The sequence below is a fragment of the Staurois parvus genome, unplaced genomic scaffold (assembly GCF_062004578.1).
Source record: "Staurois parvus isolate SC_StPar_1 unplaced genomic scaffold, SC_StPar_1.0 ptg000946l, whole genome shotgun sequence".
In the NCBI taxonomy this organism is placed as follows: Eukaryota; Metazoa; Chordata; class Amphibia; order Anura; family Ranidae; genus Staurois; species Staurois parvus.
The window spans coordinates 1,517,326-1,532,462 of NW_028318742.1; the positions used below are offsets into that span (position 1 = coordinate 1,517,326).

The window sequence follows — 15,137 nt, forward strand, 5'->3', positions numbered from 1 at the left end:
AGTTATATTCAGCACGCAGCACTTTTCCTTCTTTCACATTGGATTTGGGACTTATTATGTATTTTTATGTTACAGACATTGATTCATAGCACTTTATGTGTATATTTTTGTACACTTGCATATGTGAGTTTGTGGTTAATTTTTGTTGATTGTGTCAGGATATTGTTAGTGTACAGAGCACTCATTTTATTTTTGTTGATTTTTTTCTGGTATTCAGGAAGAGAGTAGCGTCAGTTCACTTATCTATTTATTTATTTCATTTAACTTATACATATATTTATATATTGGTTCACATTATATGTTGGGTGTAGCGCAGGTTTTTATTTTTAATCACATAATATATACAGATCAAACTGCACGAATTCCCAGTACCTTGGTCATACAAAGCTGCAAATATTAAAGAGGATAGCCTTGTTTTTTGTTAAATAAAATATTGCGCTATGTATAACAAACTTCACTTACTTTGCATATACACTATGATGTCCTCACACTTATGAAAAGCGATCAAATCAGTGAAGATCAATAAATAAATGGTGGTATAGAGTGTAGCCCCTAGAAGATGTCTTCTGATGACGCTGCAAGGGCTGGGACAGTGATAATAATGGGGGATTTTAACTACCCGGAAATTGACTTGAGTAATGGTACTGGAGGAACAGTTAAAGGGCAAAAATTTGTAAACTTACTACAGGAAAATTTTATGGTACAGTCCATAGAGGCCTCAACTAGAAATGATGCTTTGCTGGACCTGGTAATCTCAAACCATGCAGAGCTTATTACAAATGTCCATATAAAATAACATCTGGATAGCAGTGACCATAACATGATTTCATTTATTGTTAACTGTAAAACAACAAGCACATACGGGAAAAATAAAAATGCTCAATTTCAAGAGAGCTAATTTTCCAAGGCTGAGAGCTGCTGTCCATTACTTAGACTGGGAGGGAATATTGGCATCGATGAACACAACACAGAAATGGGAGTTCTTCAAAAAGACTGTATGTGAACACACTGCAAAATATATTCCCATGGGCAACAAGTTTAAAAGGCTAAAAAAATCAAACCTATGTGGCTTACGGCCAAAGTTAAAAAGGCTATAGATAATAAGAAAAGAGCTTTTATTAAATATAAAAATGAAGGAATGCTATCAACGTTTACACATTACAAAGAATATAACAGAATATGCAAAAAGGAAATAAAGGCGCAAAAACTGAAAATGAACGACAGATTGCAAAAGATAGCAGGACAAACCCCAAAAAATTCTTCAAATATATTAATAGTAAAAAGGTTTGGTCTGAGCATGTAGGCCCTTTACAAAATAATCTAGAGGAGGTGACTGGGGACAAAGAGAAGGCAAATCCCTTCTTCAGCTCTGTGTATACAAAGGAGCATGGGGGAGCTCTTGTCCATAATGGGCATGGTATTGACAAAGCTCCAGGTGATCCACATTGGCTCACAATTGATATGATCCAAAAATATTTAGACAGTATAAATGCGAATAAAGCCCCTGGACCGGATGGCATACACCCACGGGGCCTTAAAGAATTGAGCTCTGTCATTTCAAAGCCATTGTTTCTAATTTTTAGGGACTCCTTAATGACTGGCATAGTACCACTGGATTGGTGTAGGGCCAATGTGGTGCCAATATTTAAAAAGGGGTCAAAATCTTTACCAAGTAACTATAGTCCTGTCAGTTTAACATCATCTAGTTGGGAAGATACTGGAGAGTTTAATAAAAGACACATAGATGAGTTCTTGCTGGAAATAAATATTTTAAGCAACAGACAGCATGGATTCATGAAAGACAGAAGTTGTCTAACAAATCTGATTTCTTTTTATGAGATGAGCAAAACCTTGGACAGAGGGGTGGCGGTGGACGTAGTATACTTGGATTTTACAAAAGCATTTGACACAGTTCCCCACACACGGCTAATGTGTAAGGTAAAGTCTACGGGCTTGGAAAAATCTGTATGTAAGTGGTGTAATGTTGATAAATGTAAGGTTCTGCACTTGGGGGCTAAGAATATGCATGCATCATACATACTGGGGGGGGTACAACTGGGGGAATCAATGGTGGAGAAGGATCTGGGGGTTCTGGTAGATCACAAGCTTAATAATGGCATGCAATGCCAAGCTGCGGGTTCTAAAGCGAGCAAAATCCTCTCTTGTATTAAAAGAGGTATAGACTCCAGAGAGAGATATCATTTCCCCGGTACAAATCATTAGTAAGACCTCATCTGGAATATGCAGTTCAGTTTTGGGCTCCAATTCACAAAAATAACATTGGGGAACTGGAGAAAGGAAGAGAAGGGCAACCAAACTGATAAGAGGCAAGGAGGAGATCAGCTATGAGGAAAGATTAGAGGAACTGAATTTGTCTCTTCAGAAGAGGAGATTAAGGGGGGATATGATCACCATGTATAATACATAAGGGGGGATATGATCTCCATGTATAATACATAAGGGGGGATATGATCTCCATGTATAATACATAAGGGGGGATATGATCTCCATGTATAATATATAAGGGGGATATGATCTCCATGTATAATACATAAGGGGGGATATGATCTCCATGTATAATACATAAGGGGGGATATGATCTCCATGTATAATACATAAGGGGGGATATGATCTCCATGTATAATACATAAGGGGGGATATGATCTCCATGTATAAATACATCAGTGGTTCATATAGTGAACTCGGTGTAGAGCTATTCACCCTGAGGTCATCACAGAGGACAAGGGGGCGCTCTTTATGTCTGGAGGAAAAGAAATTTAATCTCTAAATACGGAAAGGTTTCTTCACAGTGAGAGCTGTGAAAATGTGGAATAGACTCCCTCAAGAGTTGGTTCTGGCCAGCCCAGTGGATTACTTCAAAAAAGTCCTGGATTCTTTCTTGGATACACAGAATATAACTGGATACCAATATTTATAGGTAAAGTTGATCCAGGGAATATCCGATTGCCTCTCGGGGGATCAGGAAGGAATTTTTTTTCCCTGCAGGAGCAAATTGGATCGTGCTTTGCTGGGTTTTTTTGCCTTCCTCAGGATCAACTTTTTATTTTATGGTTGAACTGGATGGACTTTTGTCTTTTTTCAGCCAGACTAACTATGTAACATAGCACAATATTTTATATAACAGCTAATCATATGTCCAGGTAAAAGGCCAATCAGGGCCGCCTTTTATTATGTGACCTGCTGTGTCCAATCACAGCTGATCACAGTGTAAATAGGAAATTCTGGTTATCACCAGTCCACTCCTCACACTGACAGCACGTGAGAAGAGCCAGTAAGCAACATTTCTCACAGGGGACATCTACATTGATCATCAGGGCACTAATCATCAGTACCCTGATGATCAGTGTAGTGTATCCCCATCAGTGCCTAGTATCAGTACCCAGTGTTGGCTATCAGTGTCCATCAGTTCCGGCTAACAGTGCCACCCATCCGTGCTGCCCATCAGTCCCGGCTGTCAGTGCCGCCCATCATGCTGCATATTGGTGCAGTCTCATCAGTGCAGCCTGATCAGCGCACATCAAGTGAGAAAAATCATCCAAAATGCACAGAAAGTAGGTTATATGGTTGTCAATGTCATAGTTCACATCAGTGCTTGCAGTTCCAGCACGTTCCGGTTGCAGGAAAAAAAAAAAGGAGAACATACTGCATTTTTTCTGCACAGAACTGTACCAGTAAAACACATCAAAACCGCAGCGGGATGCACTGGAACGCACAAAAACGCACTGGAATACACATGTCCCTATTTAAATTGAAGAAGAAAAACTTTTTCTTAAGTGGTCTTCTGCAGGCTCCTCCGTGCTGCTGGACTGGTCCTCGCAGCCTCTCCTCCTGCACTGCAGAAGTTGGATGCCCTCCAACACCATCAAGACCAATGTAGGGACCATAATCCTGCTATGGATGTGAGGACACAGAGGACAATCTACTTGTGGAGCATGGGGGGGTTTGCAAGGGGAGTGGACGATCAGGTAGGCAAAAGTGCTTTCACCATCGCCTAGACAGAAATGTGCAGGTAACCATTGCATTGCAGTTGCAGCCCCACTACAAGGGAGAACTTTTACTTTTCCTGGAGTTGGGTGTTAAGACTTGTAACTAAGTCAGAGTAGGGTTGTAGGGTTGCTGTAGGGCACCACAGCCCGGATAAGAGTTTTCTCCTGGTTAATACAACCCATTGGATGTGGCATAGGCTGAGAACATACAAAACAGAACTCAGGAATCCGCAGCTATCATTGGGCTCCCAAGATGGGAACTGGCTGCATCCATATGAGGCAGATCCAGCTTCTACGAAGGGACAACACAAGGTCCTTGTGAGCCCTGCAGTTCAGCTTCATAGCATATTCATAGCATAGTCATGGGGTTCTTCTAATGTCACCTCTTTTCTAAAATTAAAAAAAAAGTACATAACGGACATTTGACATCGCCGTGTACGTTAGGCAAGCAGCTTATTTGACAGGCAATCTGTAAGAATGCATTCCAGGTTGGCCTGGTCCATTCTATTGACCCTTCTGTCCATGAGCTTTTCTAATAAATAGCGGTAGTTAATCCCTGAGAATGACGATGGATAGTTTTGCTGCACCTGGTGCTCACTCAGCACTATCAATGCTTCGATGTTTCACGTTGCCTCTAAAAACTGGGCCGTACACGATTGCCCCGTTCTGTGTTTTATTGAAATTCCAGGGAGCTGGCTTGATGGCGGCAGGTGATAGTTTTTCTGTGTCTTTATAAATAGCTTTCTAAACAAAACATCTAAAATATTAATATCTTTATCTTCATCCCTGAGAGTTAGGATGGTACAGTTGAATGGCATTGCAAATCCTTCACCTAGGAGACAAAAAGAAGAAAACCATCATTATATTTGCAATTATTTATTATAGGGGCCTGAGTCATTAAAATCAAAGAGCCCCCCTTACCTGTCTCATACATGGAAGCATTGCTATGATACACTATATTGCCAAAAGTATTGGGCCCACCCTCCAAATCATTGGATTCAGGTGTTCCAATCACCTCCATGGCCACAGGTGTATAAAATCATCCCCTAGGCATGCAGACTGCTTCTACAAACATTGGTGAAAGAATGGGTCGCTCTCAGGAGCTCAGTGAGTTCAAGCGTGGTCCCGTGATAGGTGGTCACCTGTGCAATAAGTCCATCTGTGACATTTCCTGGCTACTAAATATTCCATGGTCAGCTGCTGGTATTATAACAAAGTGGAAGCAACTGGGGACAACAGCAACTCAGCCCCCAAGTGGTAGGCCACGTCACATGACAGAGCGGGGTCAGCGCATGCTGAAGCGCACAGTGCGCAGAAGTTGCCAACTGCAGAGTCAATAGCTAAAGACCTCCAAAATTGGTGTGGCCTTCAGATTAGCACAACAACAGTGCATAGAGAGCTTCATGAAATGGGTTTCCATGGCCCAGCAGCTGCATCCAAGCCTTACATCACCAAGTGCAATACAAAACGTAGGATGCAATGCAGGGGGGGTTATGGTGTGGGGTTGTTTTTCAGGGGTTGGGCTTGGCCCCCTAGTTCCAGTGAAGGGAACTCTCAAGGCATCAGCATACCAAGACATTTTGGACAATTTCATGCTCCCAACTTTGTGGGAAGAGTTTGGGGATGGCCCCTTCCCGTTCCAACATGACTGCACACCAGTGCACAAAGCAAGGTCCATAAAGACATGGAGGAGCAAGTTTGGGGTGGAGGAACTTGACTGGCCTGCACAGAGTCCTGACCTCAACCCCACAGAACACCTTTGGGATGAATTACAGCAGAGACTGCGAGCTAGGCCTCCTCCCCCGACATCAGTGCCTGAACTCACAAATGCACTTCTGGAAGAATGGTCCAACCTTCCCACAGACACCTTGTGGATGGCCTTCCCAGAAGAGTTGAAGCTGTTATAGCTGCAAAGGGTGGGGCCAACTCAATATTGAACCCTACGGAATAAGACTGGGATGCCATTAATTTTTATGTGTATATTTTATCAATCGGTGGTCACTCTGGGGCTCTTTATGGCTTTGTGAATACCCAGGGTTTTTATTCAGAGAGATAGTGGGGGAACACAACTGCTGCACCTCCGTGTCTGAATGCCAATTCACACTGACTTGAGCTAAAATATATGTACATTTCCATCCATTTCAGTCACATTTTAAACCCCGATGACATCCATTGACATACATTTTAACGCAACGTTATGGTGTGAATAGGACACATTGGAAATTATTATTTTTCAGATGTTCTTCCATTGATTTATATTTTACAGCTGCGTTAAAACGCACTGGTGTGAATTGGCCCTGTATGTATTTATTGGCAAACTTTTATTCCAGAAAATATCCTGACCTTTTTAGATCTAGATGAGCCAGTGGACCTGAGTACCATCAAGGGTCAAATCTTGGCACTTCCTCCAGAGATCTTCTTGCAGAGAACACTTTCCTTCCATTGTCTAAAAAGTGTTTTGTACAGGGTGTCTCACATGTGGCTCCCCCTGTACATTTATCCATCTCTCTTTGGGATTTGAATTTGATCCTCTTGGCACTTAAAAAAAAAAAATTTTTTAACTTATCAGGGTGTCACGGAGCTGCCCTTCCCCCCCTCCCCCATCCTCTAGGCTTGCTGCCTGCCACCCCCCACCCCTCACTCTTCTGTCCCGTCCATGCTGGGACTTCTAGTCCTCCATGTCCCTGACACAGGCAGCCCCTCGCCTGCAGTCTGACCCCCTGCTCAGGGAATCCACAAACAGGCCCCCTCCTCCCTTTCCCCTCATGCACATCTTCCTGCCAGACAGGGACAAAGGCCTTGTTCCCTGGGCGGTCTGGAGACCTGGGAGACAGGGCCCGTTGCCATGGTAACCTGACAGGAAATCTTGGGTTACCACAAGGCGCCCAGCTCTATACTTAAGGGTGAGCAGGAAAAAAAACCCTTCTGTTCTCCTGGCTGCGTGTGTGAGGGAATACTGTGCTGAGTGCCAGCTTCTCTCATTCGACCATCCCCCGTCCTCCTTCTCATCTCTCTGACTGATTGGACTGTCCGTCTGCTGCTGGATCCTCTCCGGTATGGAGTGAACTCTCTGCTGCCTGGAACCCCTTCCCTGCCTGGACTTACCTCTTGTTCCCTGTGAGCCTGCGGGCTGGACATCTTTCCTGGCTGGATTTAACTCTTTGTTGTCCGTGAGCCGAACGGACTTAACCCTTCCCTGCCTGGAGCTGCCTGTGTGGATTAACCCTGAGTTGCCGTTGTGGACTGTAGCCCTCTGTGTCCGGCTCCCCGCATCCAGTAAGTGGACTAACCCCGTGCTGCCCAAAAGACTCCAATTCTCCCCAGGAACCCAAAGTCCCACAAAACCACCCCGCCCTTGCCTTACTGAACCCTGTGGATTACCATACCCTTGTTGTTCCATATTGCCTTCCAATGAACTTTACTGTGTTGCCATGTCTGGTGTGGATCTGTGGACTAAAGGAACTGTTGTCTGTGTCCCAAAAATCTCCCCAATAAAAGCCTGCACGTTGGGTTCCATGCAATCTGCCTCTGTGTGCTCTCTGGTTCTCTTGACACAGGGATATTCTCCATTCCACTCTTACTCACCAGATCGTGTTCCTTCTTCCATCACCTGTGCAAGGTGCATGTCTGAACTGGTGGTCTTGTCTCATAAAGAACCTTTTCTGGTCTTAGATAGAGACAAGGTAGCGGTGACACCCAGCTAGGACATTGTTGATCCATTCCTCTGTTCAACTCCAGTACATCAGTAGATCTCCCATATCCCTTGTCTGGATGTAGCTCATTTTTCAGTGATAGCAGATTGTTATTAAGGTCTATTGACTTAAGCAAGGGTCTCCAAACTTTCGCAAGGGCCAAGTTTCCTGTCCTTCAGACTTTGGAGGGCTGGAGTGTGGCCAGTGGGAGTAGAAAATGTTATGGCATCAGTGAAGGTAAACAATGCTCCATCTTTGGTATCAGTAGAGGAATAGTGCTCCATTGTAGGTGTAAGTGGCAGGAATAGTTCCCTATTGTAAGTGGAAGTAATAGTGCCCCATTGTTGGTGTCAGTGGGAGGATTAGTGCCCCATCGTTTAGTGTCAGTTGCAGGAATAGTGCCCTGTCATTGGTGTCAGTGGGAAGAATACTGCCCCATCATTTGTGTCAGTTGCAGGAATAGTGCCCCATCGTTGGTGTCAGTTGCAAGAATAGTGCCCCATCGTTGGTGTCAGTGGCAGGAATAGTGCCCCATCGTTGGTGACGGTTACAGGAATAGTGCCCCAATCGTTGGTGTTGGTTACAGGATTAGTGCCCTATAATTGGTGTCAGTTGCAGGAATAGTGCCCCATCATTAATTTCAGTGGAAGGAATAGTGCCCCGTCATTGGTGTCAGTTGCAGGAATAGTGCCCCATCGTTGGTGTCAGTTGCAAGAATAGTGCCCCATCGTTGGTGTCAGTGGCAGGAATAGTGCCCCATCGTTGGTGACGGTTACAGGAATAGTGCCCCAATCGTTGGTGTTGGTTACAGGATTAGTGCCCTATAATTGGTGTCAGTTGCAGGAATAGTGCCCCATCATTAATTTCAGTGGAAGGAATAGTGCCCCGTCATTGGTGTCAGTGGAAGGAATAGTGCCCCATCATTGGTGTCAGTGGAAGGAAAAGTGCCCCATCACTGGTGTCATTGGAAGGAAATGTGCCCCATCATTGGTGTCGGTTGCAAGAATAGTGCCCCATCATTAGTGTCAGTTGCAGGAATAGTGCCCCATCATTGGTGTCAGTTGCAGGAATAGTGCACCATCATTGGTTTCATTGGGAGAAATAGTGCCCTGTCAATGGTGTCAGTTGCAGGAATAGTGCCCCATCATTGGTGTCAGTTGCAGAAATAGTGCCCAAGGGCCGGATAAAGGCATACAAAGGGCCGCATTTAGGCCACCGTTTAGAGACCACTGGTCTTAAGAATCAAGCTCCACCCTTGTCTGTCAAGGCACACTACTAGAACTGCTTCTTGGGCTTTTCAGCATCAGGTAACTGTTTTTTTTTTTAGAATTTCAAGGCTGCCAAGTGGGTCTCCTGCTCACACATTCTTTAGGTTCCATCTGGTGGATGTTCAGGCCTCAGCTGATACCTGCTCTGGATGTAAGGTCCTTCAGGCAGCTCTAAGAGCTGCTGTCAATCCCCAGTTATTTCTTTGTTGATGTCTACTGGGCCTGTTAGCGTTTTATTGGCCAACGCCTCAGTTGAACTGCTTTTGGTCATCCCAAATTTCTATGGATCCTGTATCCCTCAATGAATAAGAAATAAAATAGGATTTTTGTACTCACCATAAAATCCTTTTGTTGGAGTTCATTGGGGGGAAACAGGTCCCAGCCCTCTGTTTATGGTCTTGCTCTTGTTTTTGTTACAAAACTGAGACATGCTGGAATTTGGAGGTATTATACCAGGCTGGTCATTGATTTTCTTTTTTCTTTTTTTTTGACGGTGTCCAGATCCTCCTGTATACAGAAGTAAAACCTAAATGTCTGAGTCCGGTGCCCTCCAATGAACTCCAAGAAAAGCGTAGAAAAAGTTGATGTAGTCTACAATCAGATGTCTGATAATATGCATATGGACTGAGTACATCGAAGTCGAACACATTTTGGAGTCTATTATTTTTGGATGGATTGAAGAACATGTGAGACACAAGAAGAAGTAATAGGGAGTACAAATGTTCTGACGGGAAGTGACAGCAATACAAATCTGGTAAAGGATCTACGCTTTTCCTGCTCCAACCAAAACAAAACAAAAAAAACATTTTTTTCTGGGGTTGGGCTCCAATTCCAACCAGTCTGTCAATCACTGGAGTAGTTATACAGGTATGTATTGCAGCCAGATCATTCAAAGGGAGTAATAAAGTCCTTCAGGTATTTTATGAACAGAGCAGGTGCAGATGTTCTACCTATCTGCCAATCATTGTGATCGATTTATAACAGGCTATAACCCTCGATAATTGCTTAGTGGCCCCTGCTCAGGCTAACAAGGTCCGATGAATTGGATGCTGAGGGTGCTAAGTCTGGGCAAAGGTTTGTCCAGACCCAAAGCATGCTGTAGAAATGGGAAGAGATACCAGACCTCGCCTGGCCCGAGTGGTTAGCAGGTATGGGGGGCATGGCTTGGATGAATGGAGCTGACCTGCTCACCACTTGGGCCGGCGAGGTGTGCGGCGGGTGGGGTATCTATTCCTAATTCTACAGGATGCAATGCTGTTACAATACTTCCTATTAGTAACTGATCACAATGAGTGAAAGGTGGCATGTGCACCAGATCCATTCTTGTGGTGTTGTTAGTAAATATGGAATAAATCAGCTTTAAATGCATGTGGCCGATTGAAAACACTGTTTGAAGGAGAACTCCACTTTTTAATAGAAAAAAATCCATAGTCTAGTAGTATTAAAGAATAAAAAATGCCTTCAGTCCAGAGCTGCCCCCAGCAGTAATACCTTCATGGCAATAGGTGTCACCAGTTGAATCATTTATCCCACTTGCTCTGGGCAAGGGGGATGAACATGCCCAGGCTGCCATTGACCTGCCCCTTCAGCACTTGTTATTGTGCCAACCTGGGCTCAGAGTACTACTGCACTGAAAAGTGTTCGCATGGCACTTATTGAGCACCATTTAGTGCAGGAGAAAGGACCCCCACCACCATGGTCAAAGAAGACTCAGAAGGACCTATGATGTCATTAGACTGGTTAAAAAACCCTTAGAAAATAGTTACTGTATGCACACCAACCAACCATACAATTGTGACCACCCCCATAATCTATCGAGGCATGGACTCTACTAGACCTCTGAAGGTATGCTGTGGTATTGGGCACCAAGCTGTCAGTAGCTGATCCTTTAGGTCCTGTAAGTTGAGAGGTGGGGCCTCCATGGATCAGACTTGTTTTTCCCACAGATGCTTGATTGGATTGAGATCTGGAGAATTTGGAGGCTAAATCAACATCTCAAACTCGTCATTGTGTTCCTCAAACCATTCTTGAATTCATCTTACCTTCTTCCATTGCTCTGTGGTCCAGTTGTGATGCTCACATGCCCATTGTAGGCAGTTTTAGCTGTGGTCACAGGTCAGCATGGGCACCCTGACTGGGCTGCGGATACACAGCCCCATACACTGTGTTTTGGCTGTGGTCACAGGTCAGCATGGGCACCCTGACAGGGCTGCGGATACACAGCCCCATACACTATAGACCAGGAATATCTAACAAGAGCTGCAGTTTTGAAGTTGCTCTAACGCATTTGTCGATCTTTTACAATTTGGCGCATGCCAACGTTGCTCAAATCCTTACGCTTGCCAAGTTTTTCTTGTTTTCAACACATCAACTTTAGGGACAACATGTTCACTTGCGGTCTAATATATTCCACCCACTTTCAGATGTCATTGTAATAAGATAATCAATGTTATTCTATTAGATTGTAAGCTCTTATGAGCAGGATCTCTTAACCCTTTTGTATTTTATTGTATTGTAACTGTACTGTCTCCCTTGATATTTTAAAGCGCTGAGCAAACTGTTGGTGCTATATGAAGCCTGTATAATAATAATAATATTCACTTTACCAGTCAGTGGTCAAATGTTATGGCTGATCAGTATATATATATACACAGGTGTACCTCGGTTTATGAACACCTCGGTTAATTAAATTTTCGGTTTACGAATGAAAATCCATTGCAAATAATGCCTCTGTTTACTAAATTTTGCAATACGAACAGATTAATTGGTTCTCAATGCATTTACAACTTTTTTTTAATCATGTCCCTGTACAGTATTTATGCCTTTAAAGTGCACTTCATAAAGAGTTTTGAACAGATAAAAGACGTTTTTTACTTTTTTCTGACCTCCGGAACGGATTAATTGGTTTTCAATGCATTCCTATGGGAAACCACGTTTCGGTTTATGAATTCTTTGCAATACGAAAAGTCCCGCAGAACGCATTAAATTCGTAAACCGAGGCATTATTTTCACTCGTAAACTGAAGATTACGTTAACTGAGGTGTTTCTAAACTGAGGTACGCCTGTGTATACAGTTGCAAGAAAAAGTATGTGAACCCCTTGGGATTACGTGGAGTTTTGCATGAATTGGGAATAAAATGTTCTCTGAACGTCATCTAAGTCACAACAATAGAAGAACACAGTCTACTGAACATAATACTACACAAACATTAGATGTTGCCATGGTTTAATTGCACATAACATGTAAACATTCACAGTGCAGGCAGGAAAAAGTATGTGAGGCCCTAGCTTAATGACTTCTCCCAGAGCTAATTGGAGCCAGGAGTGAGCCAACCTTGACTCCAATCAGTGTGATGATATTGGATGTGTTGCTGACAGCTGTCCTGCCCTTAAAAAACACACAACTGCTTTTGGGTTTACTGGTTTCAAGAAGCACTGTCTGATGTGAACCATGCCTCGCAGAAAAGAGCTCTCAGAAGACCTACGATCAAGAATTGTTGACTTGCATGAAGCTGGAAAGGGTTACAAAAGTATCTCCAAAAGCCTTGATGTTCATGTGTCCATGGTAAGACAGACTGTCTACAAATGGAGAAAGTTTAGCACTGTTGCAGTCATTTTTACAGGACGACCACGCCTAGGGAGAGTAGCAAGAGCACAGCGCAGAATGCTGCATGAGGTAAAGAAGAGTCCCAGAGTGTCAGCTAAAGACCTACAGAAATCTCTGGCACATGCTAACATTTTTGTTGACACATCTACAATAAGGAAAACATTAAACAAGAATGGAGTACATGGGAGGACACCACGGAGGAAGCCATTGCTGTCCAAAAAGAATATTGCAGCACGTTTGAAGTTTGCAAAAGAGCACCTGGATGTTCCACAGCACTACTGGCAAAATATACTGTGGACAGATGAAACCAAGATTGAGTTGTTTGGGAAGAACACACAACACTATGTGTGGAGAAAAAAAGGCACAGCACACCAACATCAAAACCTCATCCCCACTGTAAAACATGGCGGAGGGAGCATCATGGTTTGGGGCTGCTTTGCTGCCTCAGGGCCTGGACGGATTGTTGTCATTGATGGGAAAATGAATTCCAGAGTTTATCAAGACATTTTGCAGGAAAACGTACGACCATCTGTCCGCCAACTTAAGCTCCACAGAGGATGGGTGATGCAACAGGACAATGACCCAAAGCATACAAGTAATTCAACAAAACAATGGCTGCAACAGCACAGAATACGCCTTCTGGAGTGGCCCAGTCAGAGTCCTGACCTCAACCCGATTGAAATGCTGTGGCATGACCTTAAGAGAGCGATTCACACCAGACATCCCAAGAATATTGCTACACTGAAAGAGTTTTGTGAAGAGGAGTGGTCCAAAATGACTCCAGATCGTTGTGCAGGTCTGATCTGCAACTACAGGAAACGTTTGGTTGAGGTTATTGCTGCCAAAGGAGGGTCAACCAGTTATTAAGTCCAAAGGTTCACATACTTTTTCCTCCCTGCACTGTGAATGTTTACATGTTATGTGCAATTAAACCATGGCAACATCTAATGTTTGTGTAGTATTATGTTCAGCAGACTGTGTTCTTCTATTGTTGTGACTTAGATGACGTTCAGAGCACATTTTATGCCCAATTCATGAAAACTCCATGTAATCCCAAGGGGTTCACATACTTTTTCTTGCAACTGTATATATATATATATATAATTTAAAAAGTCTACACACCCCTGTTAAAATGTCAGGTTTCTGTGATGTAAAAAAAACAAGACAAAGATAAATAATTTCAGAACTTTTTTCACCTTTAATGTGACCCATAAACTGTACAACTCAATTGAACAACAAACTGAAATCTTTTAAATCTTTTAGATGGAGGGAAGTAAAAATAAAAAGCTAAAATAATATGGTGTGTAGTGATTCCTATTTAACATGATTTTGAATGTGATTGCTTAATTCTGAGTACAGCTACATCCCCAGTTATAAGAGGGTGTGCACACTTATGCAACCACATTGTTTTAGGTTTTTATTTTTACTTCCCTCCACCTAAAAGATTTCAGTTTGTTTTTCAATTGAGGTGTACAGTTTATAGGTCACATTTAGGGCCGGTTTACACTGCAGAAACGCAGTCCAGATGCATTCTGGATGCATTTTTGCATGCACGTTTTTGATTTGTTTTTGATGTGTTTTTGGCGTGTAGCAGTGTGTTTTTTATGCATCCCTGATCATTCTTTCCCCTCTTTTTTTCTTTAATTTAAATAGGGACATGTGCGTTCCAGTGCGTTTTTGTTGCATTCCGGTGCATTTTATTGCGTTCCAGTGCTGATCTGTGCAGAAAAAAATGCAGCCTTATTTTTCTGAAACTGGAACACACTGGAACTGCGGGCACTGATGTGAACTATGACAATGACAACCAGAAACCTGACATTTTAGCAGGCGTGTGCAGACTTTTTAAATCTTATACATATATATATATATATACATATATATATATATATATATACACACATACATACATACATATATATATATATACATACATACATATATATACATACACACACACACACACACATACATACATGCATACATATATACATACAGTTGCAAGAAAAAGTATGTGAACCCCTTGGGATTACGTGGAGTTTTGCATGAATTGGGCATAAAATGTGCTCTGAAAGTCATCTAAGTCACAACAATAGAAGAACACAGTCTGCTGAACATAATACTACACAAACATTAGATGTTGCCATGGTTTCATTGCACATAACATGTAAACATTCGCAGTGCAGGGAGGAAAAAGTATGTGAACCTTTGGACTTAATAACTGGTTGAGCCTCCTTTGGCAGCAATAACCTCAACCAAACGTTTCCTGTAGTTGCAGATCAGACCTGCACAACGATCTGGAGTAATTTTGGACCACTCCTCTTCACAAAACTGTTTCAGTGTAGCAATATTCTTGGGATGTCTGGTGTGAATCGCTCTCTTAAGGTCATGCCACAGCATTTCAATGGGGTTGAGGTCAGGACTCTGACTGGGCCACTCCAGAAGGCGTATTCTGTGCTGTTGCAGCCATTGTTTTGTTGAATTACTTGTATGCTTTGGGTCATTGTCCTGTTGCATCACCCATCCTCTGCGGAGCTTCAGTTGGCGGACAGATGGTCGTACGTTT

General features: G+C 43.0%; 1 protein-coding gene across 1 annotated transcript in view; it reads right to left on the minus strand.

Annotated features, from left to right (window-relative positions):
• Nucleotides 1–230: 230 nt before the first annotated feature.
• Nucleotides 231–15,137, minus strand: part of PSTPIP2 (proline-serine-threonine phosphatase interacting protein 2) — a 152,035-nt gene continuing 137,128 nt past the window's right edge. Inside the window, exon 15 of the mRNA XM_089656879.1 lies at nt 231–4,839. The gene's annotated coding sequence lies outside the window, so the exon portion shown is untranslated. The remainder of the gene's footprint in view (nt 4,840–15,137) is intronic.